The sequence below is a fragment of the Meleagris gallopavo genome, chromosome Z (assembly GCF_905368555.1).
Source record: "Meleagris gallopavo chromosome Z, MGAL_WU_HG_1.1, whole genome shotgun sequence".
NCBI classification, from domain to species: Eukaryota; Metazoa; Chordata; class Aves; order Galliformes; family Phasianidae; genus Meleagris; species Meleagris gallopavo.
In genome coordinates, this window is record NC_139435.1 from 57088544 (window position 1) to 57105282 (window position 16739).

The 16739-nt window shown below is 34.8% G+C and overlaps 1 protein-coding gene across 2 annotated transcripts in view; it reads left to right on the forward strand.

The window, feature by feature from the left end:
• The first annotated feature begins 305 nt into the window (after positions 1-305).
• Positions 306-16739, forward strand: part of LOC146542316 (uncharacterized) — a 72959-nt gene continuing 56525 nt past the window's right edge. The window contains exons 1-3 of one of the 2 annotated variants that reach the window (XR_014880406.1): positions 306-760; positions 2497-2521; positions 13249-13358. The gene's annotated coding sequence lies outside the window, so the exon portion shown is untranslated. The remainder of the gene's footprint in view (positions 761-2496; positions 2522-13248; positions 13359-16739) is intronic. The other variant, XR_014880405.1, reaches the window with a different exon arrangement.

Below are 16739 nucleotides of genomic sequence, written 5' to 3' on the forward strand. Positions count from 1 at the left end.
CTATTCTTGTCAAAGGACAGATTTTTGCAAATAATGCTAGATTATAGAATAGTGTTATGTTTGACTGGAGTAGAAAAGATCCTGAAAATGCTGTCTTTTGTTTTCTACGTCTTATTACGTGTAAACTAGCGTAGTCATACTACACCTTGTAATTCATATTTAGGAAAATTTTTCATAAATTTTGTTGGGATTTGGTATGGGACTGGCACTGATAAGCAAGTTACCTATTTAAAATCATATGGACCATTCTTGCATGTTAAAATTAATTTCTGTCTTTTGTACTGCACCAATTTTTTGTGCTTTTCTTAACTAAAGAGTCATAGAGCTTCATAGGATCTGCAGATATATGCACAATATGGAAGGACGGTTCTGTGTAGCTTTTGGGAGTGATGGCTATTGTGTTCCCACTTGTCATAGTTTGCGATTCTCAACTCTGCTGCATTGCTGTAGTTTATTAATTTCTCCTGTTACTTAATGTTTTAAGGGAGTGAAGATTCAAAATGTAGTACTACTGATCAGATGATTCACTGTCACTGTGTAATGTAACTACAAGTAATGTAGTTCCTCTTGACGACATGCTTTTGCCAGTTATTTCTGTCCCCATGGTGAGTCAGTTCGACCCTCAATTTTGGTGCAAAACTGAGTCAACAGGAGGAATAGGATCTTCTTCTGTGCTGTTTAGCACCAGGAAACAACAGCAACCATGAAGGAGAGTTAAGGCCGTGCAGCCTAGCAGGGAATGTGGGAGAGAGAAGAGTAGGTAAGTGAATTTGTTTCCTAAATTTGTTTCCTAAAATCTCTCCATAAGTGAGCACTGGATCACTATTCCTTATCACAATTGCTTTCCTATGGAGTATGTTTTGGCTTCCTTGGCCAGATCAAGTCTACATTTAACAAAAATATTGAGGATTGCTGAGGTTAGGTACTTTGTATCTCTGTACTTTTTTTTTAGTAGAGAGATGATGTGTGAATGTGTGAGTATGTCTTGCAGTTGGATCGATAAAGTGAAGTAACCAACACGTGTAGATGGTAGTATTTGAATTTATTACTTACTTGTTCTTTTAAAAATAGGATTAGTAAAAATCTCTCATTTGCAGCTGTGATTACTTGATTCAGGTTCAAATATCATTTTTCTTGACAATGTTAACTTTTAAAAAATTTAAGCTTCTTTATGTACTTATTGTGATTATATGTCAAGTATTATTAAATAAGCCACTGTTTTCAGTAGACTCTGCTTTTGCATTTAAACTCTGATTTAGAATATTGTTGTGGGTGCCAGAATTCAAAAGAAGCAATGTGATAAAAGAAGTAAAGCTATGTAAGGTAATTTGTATAAAAAAATCTTGATATCTTGCATCTATGTGTAAATGATTTTGCCTGCTTAGGGTTTTTGCAGTGTAGTTCCAGTAATCTCTATTATATTAATGGACTTTCTATTTAGGTTTATCTTTTGGATAGATTCCTTTTAGATATTAATATAAGTGACTTGATAACAGTTTCAAAATATCAAAATTACACCTGGTGCCTATTTTTCAGTCTGTTACCACTGGTGAGTTTTTTTATCAGTATTTTTATCAGTTTTTTTATTCAGTATTGAATATTGTCATCAGGCATTGACTTTTCTTTAAAAACAATCAGTAAGGTTTGAAGATACTCAAAACAAACGCTATTGCAAAAAATATTTTGCTATCTTTTGAATAACTGCACTGTCCAATACAATCCTTAGAATTCTTGTAATAATTCAGGCAAAGAGGAGGAACCAAAGACCGGATGATGCTTGTGTATAGCAGACATTTGGTTGTTCATCGCCAAGTGCACAGTTCACTGTTCGGTCACCTGTGTCTGTCAGTTTAGTGCATTTAACACAGTTCTTTGCACCCTCCCTGTTCTCCAAAGCTTACTTTGGGGCTTTAGACATTGCCTGGCTCATTATTCCCCAAGGAAGGTTAAGGCCTTTACTGCCCAACCGGAACGATCACTAATTAGAACTCTTGCTTTGGCACAGAATGTGTCAGGCCTGCAAGCTGTCCTGCTGGGATCAATGGCATTCATGTTTGCTTTCATGAATGCACAATGGACAGGGATCTTGGCAAAGAATTGCCTATTTAGCTTCTGCTGAGAAGTAGATTTGAGTCTTCACAAAATGTTAAAGTAATTGTATAGGTAGAAAGGAAGCTATAGGAAGACACACTGATTATTCTGCTCAAAAAATCAACAGACCTGTTCTCCCTAACAAGAGTTCAAACCCATTACATGTTTTTCTACTCATGAACTGCTCATAAAGAAATTTAGAGTAGTTACTCTTCTGGGCTGGCAATTTTTTCAGAATTTAGGATACATTTTTATTTTAATGATCTATAAAAATGTAATCTCACTATAAATGCAAACTGTGATCAATATGATTAATTCAGGGTATGTGTGAGGTGCTGCCATCAATAAATAATGACTATTGGTTTAGTCACTTAATTCTTTTTTTTTTTTCCTCCTTCCCTTTAGAGACAGGTATGTTTCTACATACAAGGTAAGACTTTTAAAATTAGCTTGTTTTGTCATGTGGTTTTCATGGAATTAGACTTGGATCTGTATGCTGAAGTGACTCTAGGGGTTATCCAAATCGTAGAATTATAAAATGGCTTAGGCTGGACAGAATCACAAATATACTATCGATATTTTTTACCAATAAAGCAGTTAAAATATTTGCTCCTTTTTCTTCCTTTCTTTCTCTTTCTCTCTCTCCTTTCTTTTATTGTGCGGTCAGTAGTGTGAATGTACTTATTTAGAGCATTCTAAGCTGAATGGATTTGGTGGGCGTACCACAGCAATTACTAAGTGCCCACCCAGCTCTTATTCCCTCTCCTTAGCTGGCCGGGTGGTGCAGAACACAGAATGGAAAATCTGCTGGGCTAGCATAAAGATATAGGGATCCTACCAATCTCCAGCCTGGGCAAAACAGATTCAACTACAGGAAAATTAATTTAGCTTATTGCCTATTAAAAATGAAGTAGGGTGGTTAGCTGCAAAACCAAAATTAAAACCAGCTTCCCCTTGCCCTGTTCTTTCTTCCCTGCTCAATTTCACTCCCACACAATCTGTACTTGAGCATGCACGAGGAAGGTGATGGAGGCAGTAGTCTCCACAACGGTTTGTCTCTGCAGTTCCTTTCTCTTCACACTTTCCACCTGCTCCACTGTGGCACCTTCCCAGCCTTTCAATGCGGTGCAGTCTTTCATGAACAGCATGGGTCCCCCATGGGCCACAGTTCCTGCCAAAAAAAAGCTGTGGACAGCAGCAGTTCTCTTTAGTTCATAACCACTTTCTGCAGGGTCCTCCATGAGCTACAGTAGGACTAACTTCACTGATCTTCTCCGCAATGTGCAGGAAACCTCTGCTCTGGTGCCTGGAGCTCCTTCCTCGCTGTGGTCTCAGCTTTGACAGGGTTGTTTCTCACATATGTCTTCCCCTCCCTCTTCTCTCTCACATTGCTTTGCACAGTGTTTTTACACTTTTTAAATGACATCTTCATAGTGCCACTTTCATCTTAACCCATGGGCTCAGCTTTGGCCAGTGGTGGCACCAGTTGTGTCCAGCATGGGGCAGCCCTGGACCTCTCACACCTCTGGGAATCCCTGCTGCCAAAGCCTTCCCTCATCAACCCAGCATAGTGTGTTAGACCTTCTGTTTTATGGAAAACAATGCCATACTGGATGAAAATCCTGATTTCCTTCTACTGTGGATTGTCATGCAGTATAATAATGCATTTGTATGTTTCAAAAAGAGCTTTAAAATATATATATAAACTCTGAGAACCCACTTACAAGAATCTAAATGACTTCCTCTCCATTCTCTAAGAAGACTAAGCGCTTTAGATGTTATTACTAAGCATGATTTCATCTTGTAATTCAGTATTTCAATATGAGGCTCATAATGCTTATGTTTTTCAATTTGTTCATAAGAACAACAAAAGATGTCAATGAGAATCACCTTGACTAATTTTAAATTAATGAAATTCCGTTATTCTTAATGCTTCACTGAAAGCAATTTGCAAGGTACATTTAAAAAATCAAACACAAAATACAACCTCCTCCCAAGGAAAGATGACTGGAGGTAAATAGTAATTGTATAAGACAGAAATGAAGCATTAGTATCTTGAAGATTACTTCAAAGTAAAAAGTTTTCTTCTCTAGAAGGAAGTTATCAGTTATCCTTTTATTTAAAAAGAACGTCTTGTGCTTGGGTGTGTGAAAGATAATGGTAAGGTGTTAACTGTGGCAGTACTCATGCACCTCTTTTTCGCTCAGACTGGTGCTTGGAACAAATGACAATTACCTGCTTTAATGAGATTAGGATTTCCCAGGATTAGGAAAGGGAAGATGCTTAATGTAGTAAGGATTCAAGGGGGAATTGTTTTAACATAGAAACATTTCAAGATGCATTTAGGATGTTTGATTACTAAGTAACATTCAAGAAAAAAGTAGTTCTTGATAAGTAGATTTCACTGGAAATATTGCAATCTTAGTGTTGAAGAGACAGTAAATGAAAAAGTAAAAAAAAAGGGAGTTTGGAAGAAGTCATGACTTCTTTTAACTGAGTACTTAAGAAGAGCAAAATAAAAGAAATGAGAAAATTGCAAACAATAAAGTAACAAAAGAATAATAGGAGAAAGAGCAACAGAAAAGGAAGTTAAAAATAGTGATAATAGTGATAACTATTTGCTATATATATATAAGCTATTTATATATATTAGTTAGTATAAGTAATTCCATTGAAGAATGGATTTGATTATTAATTAGTTGTGGTCTGAGATCACTACTACTGAGGTGTTTGTGTGGTAATGCGGGAAGGCTGATAACAAGATGGAGGAAATTGAACTGCTGGAACTCCAGCTCCATGGGTTAAATAACATAAATAATTACAGGAATTAAGATGATACTCACAGAAAAAAAATAAAAAATAAAGATGTGTGGTCATAATACTGTGTCCTGGATTCTGTCAAGTCTGGAAGCGATAGTGAGTTCTGTTAAGGCAGTTTTTGGAAACTGAATATAGCAGCACAAAAGGAAAATAATAATAATAATAATAATAATCAGTGTTCATTCTAGACATATGCAACATTTCAACTTCCTGGATAGGGATTATGGGAAAAAATATGCTAGCTTAGGTATTGACATTTGAACAATGGCTTCATTAATTGATTTCTTTTCTTTGAGTAACTCGATTTGCAGGATAAAGAGAGATATTACAAATAGGAAAATAAATTTAGATTCTATAGTTCAGCATTGATTTGTTTTGACTTAAATGGATAAGCAGGAATAGATGCAGGAATTAATGCTCTTAATTTCAAAAGGGCAAATGCAGAAAAATGAAAGATTCAGAATTACAGTGACAACGTAGAGTCCAAAGAACCCAAATACTCAAGTAAAAATAGGACTTAAATTTCCACGTGGAAATTTGTTTTTGTTCCCAGAAAGGTTAGCTGAAAGATTGCATCTGACTGTAAGGATACTGATTTACAAAACTGTATTAGGAAAGAAGGACGGAAGAGGCCAATCACCAATGAAAGAATTCAGTGTTGGCATAAAATGATAATTGCCAAATGTAGTGCAATGAAAATTAAGGCAAATAATAAAGAGTTTTTTTAGCCATACAGTTTTAAAAAGAGTAAGGAAAAATGTTGCACTGCATTCAAAGAATACCTAATGGAGATAAGGGATAGTCGAGATATTACTCAAGAATTAAGTACGTTGTCTCAGTTTCAAGGAAGGGGCTAGTGATGGCTTAAAAATGAAAATAAGAACCAAATTCTAATACTCAAAACAAAATTTTAACTCATGCTATTATTGGTGATATATTGTTCCAGTCTTCTGAAGAAATTGACAGTTTGGAGATGCATTAAAATCTGAATGGATACTCACATTTAATTGAGAAGTAGTATCATATGATTACTGGATAACGTCTGTACATGTTATAGACACAGAAATAGAATAAATGATTAGAAAGAAGATTATTAATATGAATTTGACAGTATGGAAGCTTTTGTCTTTTTTTCTAAACAGATTTTTTAAGAAGAATTCCTATCTTGTCTTTACATAACACTTGAAATAATGTGCATTATGTACCTTGAAACAAGCAACCAACCAACATGGTTACATGCTTCATTCAGATTCCTTATTTCTAGCCCATGGGGTTGCACCCAGTTGTGATACATCTGTTCATGAAGAAGCAATGCTTAAGAGTTGTTTAGTCCTTTAATTGCAAAAAATCTATTGCAAGAATAATTAATATACTGGTAAAGATATTGCAAAATGGGAAATGAAACGGGAAAGCTAGAGGATGATAATTAGTGTCTGCTTTGCAAAGAAGCTGGTCTTGGCCTGACTGCACATTCTTTAGTGGATGGCAGAAAATGCAAATTGTTGTAAATTGTGATATAAAACTGCAGGGTTAAGGCTTCATATGAGAATATCATGGTCTGGCAGGGAGTTAGAACTAAACGATCTTTAAGGTCCCATCCAATCCAAACTCCATGACAGAATTGTAGGTTTTCTATAAAACAAGAAACAGGAAATCATCTTGTATTTTTCTAGCAGCAACGTATTTCTTTCCAGATCTGAGTGCAGGTTGACCTGCAGCCACTGTCTTTGTTCACGTACTTGTTGAAGAGCTAGTTACTTCTGGTCTGTTTCCTTTTCCACGTTGTCTGTATCATCAGAATACTCTTTATTCTTGCACAAGATTGTGCTGTTTTTGGTTGTTGTGTCTGTCTCCCTCCCCCACCACCCCCCCCCCCCCCCACACACACACACATTTTTTATTTATTTTATTGACCTCAGTTTGAAAATGAATAAAATGTCTCTCAGTTGTCTATGTCTCCAACTGCTGTGGTTCATCCCTGTAGCAGATGTGCACAACTTTTTTTTATTGCAGCTGCTCTGCTCACGTCTGTCTCGTTGAGGTAATCTGACAGGCAAGTAGAAGTTTATGTTAGATAAACATTATTTTACCTAGTCACTTAGTTGCACATCAGAAATTTTATACAACACGTTTTGTTACTTCTTTCTGTTTATTAATTTTACTAATGAATTTAAAATTGCAGAAAAATTAAGCTTTGCCTTCTTGCCTTATAATGAAAAGTGTATGTGGAAAATTGTCTCTTCCATCTATAGCTGCTTCTAAGCAATTGTTGGAAATAGGTGGAGGTATCATTCAAAACTGAAGTGAGTTGTCCTGATTTGTTGTTTCTGGAGATGAATCATTAACAGATGTTTTATAACAGACAATGTCAGAGACAACTTGGCGAGAACTGCATTGAAGTGCTTGCATGAAATCGCTGAGTTGTATAATAATTCTTAAATTGTCCATGCAGATAAAATTGTTTATGTGAAATGGAATGGTTTTCTGTTTGTACACATGCTAAACAGTGTATATGTGACTTCCTTCCTTAAAACTTTTTTACTACTTCTTGCTCAATCTTTTACTAATTTGATTAGTATTCGTCGATTTTATAACAAAGAAGTATTTAATAGCTACCTCTTCGTGGATTTCATATGATATTTCAGGTTGAAAATTGGGCATAAGCTTGGTAAACATGGTTTTGTATGACTTCTAGCTGTTTCCAGTACTTCTTGAAGTTTGATGATTTGCTGCACGCTCAGGTGTAGGTTAAACTTAGCTACCTTTTGAAGATAGCAGTAAACAGGAAAATCAATTACTTTTCATGCCCTTGTTACCTGTGCTGGGAAAGGGGCATAGGCCAGTAACAGTTGTTACGAACAGCTGAATTGTTAGCACTTGTGGGCTTAGTTTAAAAATGACTAAAATAAGTCTTGGCAACAGTTTGGAGCTGCTGTTATGAAAACAGCGATATACAATGAGATGTAAGCCTTGGAGTCTAGAGCCCAGAACAAAAAGCCTATGCATTTTTTTCTTTATTGTATAATGTTCAATTATAGATGCCCCATAGCCATAGTGTGCAAAGAACAAATAAAGAGTTTTTAAGAAAATTTGATTATAGATATATTCAAAGCTATTAGAATTGATTTCAGAAATGCTCTCCCTAACATTTGCAGACCCATTTGGAATTCTGGCTGCAGCAGGAGAGGTAAAGTGATTGTGGTCTCCTAGTGTATACAAAGTGATACAGGCTCTTTTTTTTTTTTTTTTTTTAACTCTTTGCTTCTGTGCATACATGTAGTTGATAATTTTGAGAACATATTTTGCTAACACCATATGGCCAGTTTTTAAAATTTTCTAAAACACACTTGTCTAAGCTAGGTCTTAAGCCAAGTGTAAATTCTACTAGAGGAAGGGCTGCTATTTGTCTGGAAAATGGGAATTAGACCTGCTTTATCCTTATTGCATACTGCATTCTCCTGTTTAAAAAAGATAAAAATTGCAAGCAGTTCAGCTTGATTTCCTCATCTATGTGGACGTACAGCAGGTTAGATGTTTGGTAATTCCTTGTTGTAACTCAACTGTGCATATGAAAGACACCAAGAAACACAAACACAAATCCACTCATTTGGAATGAATTTGTTGTTTAAATTTGTTGTACAGATGCATATAGTGTTTCTAGTGTTTCATATCAGCTTTTTTTTTTTTTTTTTTTCTGATGTAGCCAGTGGACAATAAATTAATTGATGTGTCAGGTGCTAATATTTAAATGATAAAATTGGAATGTGGCCATCATCATTAATAATTTTGTGTTGGGCATGATATTTAACTGCTTCCAGTAAGTGTAGTACAATTGTCAATCTTATTTGCTACAAAAAATATTCAATGCCAATCCTTTACATAAAAAAAGAAGATGCACTTGTATACATATATATTTTAATTTTCAACTTTAATTATCTTTTTGTCCAACACATATTTAAAAGCTGTAAAGCTATTCCTGTTCTTTGTAGCAAATTCTAATTAGAAAATAGAAAGATTTAACAGCATGCTAATACAAGCATATCCTCAGTAGTGCTGATTTATTGTCTGTCTACTCCTTCTTTTTAATTTTATTGCACCCCTTTCATCCCACAGTTAGAAAGAGTCCTGAAATGAAAAACTGAAAAGAAGTCGACTGGAAATGAAAGGTTTTGGTTGCATTAATCATGGCAACTTTTATAATAATTCAAAATCTCATTATTTTAAGACATTCCAGAAAAAAATTAACTTCAAAATTCAAATTTTCCATGGTTTGTCTGCCACAATGTGCATTCAGAACAAATAAGTACACTATCTTTTTGTAGGAAAAGCCAGTATTATTCTGCTTTCCCCAGAATAGATAGATAGCACGATACAAAGACACAACTGATAACAAAGATCTTGGTAAGAAGAGAAAAGACATAGGCACCGGCAAAGTTACAAGCTGAGAAAAATAATATTGCAGTGCTGCTCTGCCTGACCATCCTGTGCAAACTGGATTACAGGAAACTGAAGCAGGATACAGACAGTTCTGCGTTGGAAGGAACAGATTGTTGAAAGTATTGCTTTTCAGTGTCTCAAAATATCGGGGATTATTTAACTCCAACATTTACAGAAATAGAGATTTTAGATCTGTGAATCAGACTGATAAACAGTAAAGTAATACAAGTACATATTAGTTGAATGTTACTAATTAAGTATAAGATCTGAATTATTCAGAACAAGAATCTTTCCAAAAGATGTTGATGTCACAGTTAGCTACTGTTTGAAGATAGCAGTAAACAGGAAAATCAATTACTTTTCATGCCCTTGTTACCTGTGCTGGGAAAGGGGCATAGGCCAGTAACAGTTGTTACGAACAGCTGAATTGTTAGCACTTGTGGGCTTAGTTTAAAAATGACTAAAATAAGTCTTGGCAACAGTTTGGAGCTGCTGTTATGAAAACAGCGATATACAATGAGATGTAAGCCTTGGAGTCTAGAGCCCAAAACAAAAAGCCAAAAAACTGAATACATGTATTCAAAGTTCTAGAATTGTCCAGGTGATTTACAGATACAGAAAATGCGTTTATTGGCTTTTATGTAAAAAAAGAAAAATATCTCATTTCTGAACTCTAATCAAATTCTGAAATACTCACTAGATGACAGCATAGACATTGTAAAAAGAATGCAAGATATGAGATGCCAACATGTAAAAGAAATGGGTGTTTCTAAACTTTCTTTGCCTGTCAAAGATGTTTTTGAATGTAAACTGAAACAAATTCTGAATGACAACTTTTCTCTGGTCTCTATGGCAAATTGAATTTCAGTCAGAGTGCTTTTCACGATGAATTATTTATGAAAATAACTTCATGAGACAGAGCACCTGCTGAGCTTTTGCATTGTACAGATAAATGTATAGGCAACAAGTCTTGCAATTCAATTTTCAATATCAAATTTTTTCTTAATGCCTCATGCACTACATTAAAGACAGTGAGAAACATACATTTTCATTTAAGAGGTATTTTAACATATTAATTAACACTGGCAAAGGTTAAACTGTGGAATTGTACAGAGAGTTGTGGGCTGCTTGCTGAGATCCAGCTAGTGATGAACTTCTGCTTTATCTTGATCATAAAGCTACATGTTAAAAAAAAAGCAGCAGGTAGACCTATTTTGCCCAATAATACACAGTTCTTTTATGCAAGCAAGCATAGCTAAAATTCTCCCATTGTGTGAAAAAAATATAAAGATTTTATATGAAAACTTTTTTTTTTTTTCTGAAAATTGTATTTTCTCACAGCTGTGGTCAATTTCAACTACAAGTTTTATGCTCATCCTTTTTATAATTAATAAATAATTCTAATTCTTAAAAAACAAAACAAAACAAAACACAACTAACCAACAAAATAAACAATGCTACTGTTTGGAAAAACAGCTATTCTTGTTCTTTCTGCTATTGTTATTCACTGTTCATGTTGTACTGGCATCTGGAGGACTGACTATCCTTGTAGAATATTAGTAGCACAGTAAGGCTCAGAAACAATAGTAAGATTTGTCTTTTCAGTTGTCTTCTCCTGTAACATACTCTTTCTCAGTCACTTATAACAGTAAGAAATCTCTGTAGGAAACAACCACTAATTATGGCATTAGTGTCATTTCTTCTGTAATCCTAAAAGACTTTTTTTTCATCCTTAAATCATGGTTATAAAACCTTTCTCTTCTTGCAGTTTCTTGTGAAATATGCTTTTATTTGGCTGCCAGTCCAAGAGGAGAGTGTGCCCTATCAGGCTGCTGTGTGGGTTCTGTCATGCAGTTGCGTGTCCCATGGAATGCGTACAATAAGCAGTTGTGAGGTTCTGCAGTAACATGGACCACAGTATCACCCCATTTGAAGACTTTAAAACTTGAAAAGCCCATCATCCTACAAAAATACTTCTTAATTTTTGTGCTCTTGATCATTTCTATAATGGGGAGTTGTGTTATATTGAGAATGACCTGAGGGACTGTCTGAAGTAAGCTTCGCCGTTGAAGAAAATTTACTATGTCCCATTCATGTTCAGCCATTGTAGAGAGTTATGGTATAGGGAACAGATCTTCATATCTTGTGCAGAGTACAACCCTGCCTATATGTGAATGGCCTTTTGTTAATGAATTATGCTGAGTGATGCTTTGTTATTTAAGTACATAATTATTAGTGCAAATAACTAACACATGTTGGCAGAGCAAGATTTTTTTATATTGCATTGTTTAGACTGAAGATACATAGGCAATGTCAAATCAAATGCAGTTTTAGAGAAATGGCTAAAGTTTATGTGAGTAGTTTAATTGGTCGTGAGCAGTAATGTAACTATAATAATGCATGAATCACCAGTTAAAAGATATAAAATATTTATTTAGCCAAACATTTACTTCAGTCATACAACAAAATGGTTCCCTGAAGTTTAAGCGTATAATATTACATTATTATACGTATTATAAGCGTAATAATATAAAGCAGTACCTTTTGTGATATGGTATTGGCTTATATCTATTGAAGGGCAGCATGTTAATAGCTGCTTCATTTTTTGATGCCAAAGGCATTTACTTCAGATTGGGACAGAAAGGTCTGTAAACTATATTTTCCATTTAGAACATTTGATTAATGATACACTGAGAGTTAAACCTCACTGTCTGCTACAGGACCAAGAAAATCTGTGGTTTTGGCATTGGTTTTTGTTTTAAACATAAAGTGTACAAAATCAGGCTGTGTCTAGCAAAAGCACTGGAAGATTTGCAGAGAAGCAGGTTCCCAAAGGACTGAAAACTCCGTCTCTTAGTTAAAGTAGATATCCACGTGTTCATATGGCATGCTATCTTACATGTAATTGCGAGCGCTTAAATCCAAGAGCAGTGATTACATTTAAGCTTTCATGAAAACACAATTGTAACTGTCAGTTTTAAAAGCAGGCTACTTGCATTCCAGCAGGAAATACAAGACTTTACATCAACGTGCATATTTAATATATAAGTTGTAATAAAAAGAGTTTCTGGACAGGAAAAATAAAGAATTGGCTGCTCTTTCTTTGATTTGTGATATGGTGTATGAGTGAATATATACTTGCTCACCCATTTGCCTCATTGCATATCTAGTGTCTCATTTAAGGCTTAGCAGCCGTGGAACTAAATGATCCAGCCTTAACAATTCAGCAATTCTATGTACACTTCGTGTTCTCTCTGTATGGGTTACATCCAAATATATTTCCAATCGTGTTCTTAGTAAATAAAGACGTGCTTTCAGTAAATTGGATGTCCCATTGGCCAAAGGTTAATACATAGGAAATGCACATGAAAAGATTCTGTGATAGTTAAGAGATAAACATATTCTTATTTAGCCTTTTTGATCCTGATTGCTTAGAATTTTGAATATTACTTATGCGAACTCTGGGCTGTTCTTCAGAAGTCCCAATAATCAGCACAGTCTACATGGTGGCTTTGATCTTTCTTTTCGTATGTGTTGTAAGAGGCTAAAAGAAAAGAAATTTGTTATTGCATGCTTTGCCAGATTGTTCCCCCTTCACACACGCTCACAGATGGTTTAAGGAGGAAAACAAATGCTGCCTGCCTAAAGTTTTGACATCTAAACAAATTCCTGGGAGGCTACTTTATAAACATCATCTTGCTTGCAGTTGTCTTGCAGGTGCTCAAACAAGACTCATGGCCTTTCACCCAGCGCTATCAGCTGCCTTTTATTGCACAGTGTTTACCATTTCTTTGCTTAGCCTTACTGTTTTAACAGTGCTCTTGCAGGAAAACTTTAGGAATTGTTCAAACACCTGCTTGCCACAAGGCAAACAAACACCGAGCTTCATGTTTATTCCAGGATAGCCTCCCAAAGGCACTTTCGTCATGAAACTAGATGTCATCGGTCTCTGGGGGAATATGACAATGACTTGCTTACTTTGGCATGTCGCATGTCATCTGCATTGTGGGGTAAGTTACAAGCCTAAACACTCTATTATGAAGTTCCGTGAATAATAAAACTGAATTTTACAGAGTTTTGGAAGGATATTTGTAAGGTTTGAATACTTATATTTTAAATCACTTAAATTATGCTTGCCAAAGTTGTTTTGTTTGTTTCTGGTTATGTTTTTCAATGCTATGGGTAAGTTAACCAAAGTTTCTTTGTAATTTAAAGTCTTTCTCATTATGAAGTATGGTGCATTTGTGTATTGTTTTTTTTTTTTTTTCCAGATGTGCCAATGTATATAAAATAATTCTACTGATCAGTGAGAGTTTGTGAATTTGTTCAGTGGAGGAAAATTAAATGTCAAGATGCTAATTCTGTGATCGCTTCTAATTCAGAATTAATCAAAGACTCATGAAACTTTCTGTCTTCCTAGTGACTGACTCAAAGGCAGCCTCATAATACAATGGCTAGGTGTTACCATCTCATGGATATTTTTATAAGCTGTGTAGATGAAATATGTTGATGCAGTTTCAAGGCAGTTGCTGGTGATCAGAATGTGCAATGACTCAAAACTCTTTGTAAAGTCTCACTAGGAAAAATAGAATTTAAAATAGAAATAGTCAAATAAGAGATCATGTGTGATCCCACACCAGGACTGTGGTCTCTTTGTTGGTAGTGGATTTGCGAAAATTAAAAAATTAAATGCTTGGTTAATTAGCCTGAAATTTCAAGCCACTTACCCAACATGAGGTGATCCTAGTAAAACATGCATCCTGGAAAATGTGGATTTTGCTGCAGCCATTCCAGATTTCAAGGTTGAGTGGTTAAGTTGGCTTCTCTTAACTAGTTGCTCGTGAGTGTATGTATTTTAATACTTGGCTTATAGTACTCAATTGTACCTGTTCATGAGAGTCATCAGAGCTTACAGGTGACTTCAAGGAACTCAGAAACATGCTCTGTGAGAATAATGACAGAGTGAAAATTCTGCTAAGTGAAAAATGGAGAGCAGAAGTTTTAGAAGTTAATCCCTAACTAAGAAGTGCAAAATAAAAGATTTAGATACTTCAGAGTGCAGGTAAGCTTTTGTGTGACAAGAAACATATAGTTTGGAAACTTTGTTTTTAGATATAGACCAATCTACATATGCTCAGAAAGTAATGCCTCCTGTTTCTGAAAAGGAACTCAGTTCTCTGCAGCAAAGTGATTACAAACTATTACTATCACCTTTTTAACTCCTGGTAATTCTTTGCCTTCCCCATTTCAGATCTTCATAGAAAGAAATTTTTTATTTGTTGTTTATTATTGTGTGCATACATGTATGATACTCTTTTATTTTATTAAATCTCAGAAAAATATATGCATTCTAGTCATTTTCCTGTTTCAGCCTCTGGGTTTTTATAAGGTTATATTGAAATTGTGGTAAGGTAGAATACATTTTGATTTAGGAGATATTTTGTTTCTACAAAACGTTTGTTGTCTGTTTATTAAAAGCTGGAGTATATGCATTTTTGACACTGCTGGTTATCTTCTAATGAGGCTGACTTCAAAACAATAGTGATTTGCTAGCTAAAGAGTCAGGGAACATAAAAATGAATAATTATTAATGAATAATTAATAAAGATAAATGCACAGATAATTGTCTGTGATCTATGCTTTGAACATGGATCCTACTTATAACTGAAAACAAACACCCACCTTCCCTAGAGTGCCATAGTTGGTTATTTATGGTGTTAGTAGACAAGGACATATGTTGCCATGGGTTATAGTTACACTGATAGTGGGTGGCTGTGATGAAATATTTATTACTACCTTGTGATTGCCACCATGACAGAGAGGAAATTCAAAGACATCTCCTACTACTTTTTGGATAACCCTATGTTCCAGGGCTGAAGGAGGGGGTGTCGTAAAGCATTGTGGAGATCCTTGTCCAGATCCCTCAACAAGCTGTTTCACCAAGCTCTGTTTTTAACCTTTTGTCAACTACTGTGGCCTCAAAAATAAATGTTCATGTTGAAGTACTGGTTGCATGTATTAACTTCTGTGAATTTTTTTTTTCAGCTTTTAATTTTTGTCAGTGCTTCTTGTATTTGTGCCAAAGCGCTACTGATATAGGCATCAGAAAGCATACTGCAATTGCCTCCTCTTCACACACGGGTGTAGATAGTTGAAAAGGAATTGTCTCCATGAAGCAAGTCAGTAAATGTCCATATCAAAACTGCTCTGTTGATAAAAAGTCTAAAGATTGTGATGGTGATGTTAAAGCACATGTGCAAATTGTGTGTACAAATTGTGTGTGCAGATTTTTGTTTATTTATTTATAGTTTAGCTGAGTATTTGTATCATAAAAGCTACCTGTTAATTCTTCTTCATACACGTATTTAGTATTTTTACTAGCTAAATTTACCTTAGCTAAATTTAATGCTTTTCCTGCATTAATATGTGCAGTTTGAAATTGCAAAGTCAATCAATAAGCAGAATATTATTTTTCCACTTAGGAATGATTTCAGAAATGAGAATCCTTGGTACTCAGCCTGCAAATTAAATCAAGCTCGTTTACCTGTATTTCTACAAGTTAGGAGATGTTTTGAGCTGATCAAAGCAAAAGCTAATGTACAGATGTGCAAGTTTACTCATAGTAATATCTATATGTCCGTACTTAAGTTATATTTATGCCTTTCATTTTGTATATTATACTAGTAATCTTACAAACTGTGGAGTGTTTTTTTGTTTTTTTGGTTTGTTTGTTTGTTTTGTGTGTTTTATTTTGTTTTGTCACTCAACTACATTTGTTCTAAATATCTGGAATTTTCGATGAAACTTTCTGATTAAGATCAATTGCTGGAAAATGCTCCAACCACGTATGACCAACATACAGTATTCCTTATCTCTTCAGAATAAAGGGACTTGCTCCTTTCTAAATGTAATGGTTCACAGGGGAATGACATCCATTATCCTGGTCAACATTTCATATCCAACAGAAAAAAAATATTATCAAGGGTAATTGGTTTTATTTAAAGAGACGTGCCTGAATATTTAATATGAATACTTTCCTCCTGATTCTCTACTATTTGTGTAAAATATGTGAAATGCAGTTATGAAAACAACAAGCAGAGATGTTTTGTGGAATAAATGAAATAATAAATAGGTATTTTCCCAGTATGCCATAAAGTCCTTCAACTTTATTTTATTAGATGTCAGATACCACATATGTTTTGAATTCCAGTAGCTGAAATGAGAAACCATAAAGCAGCTTCACAAATCCACATTTTTAGTTTTGAGGTACTCTAAGACTTCTTTTAACTAAATGAGAAATCTACTTCTCAAAATGCTTATGCTGTTTGAAAGATAGCTTACATAAATATTACCAGCATTTGAGAGGTTGAATTTTTTTTATATTAGTTGAA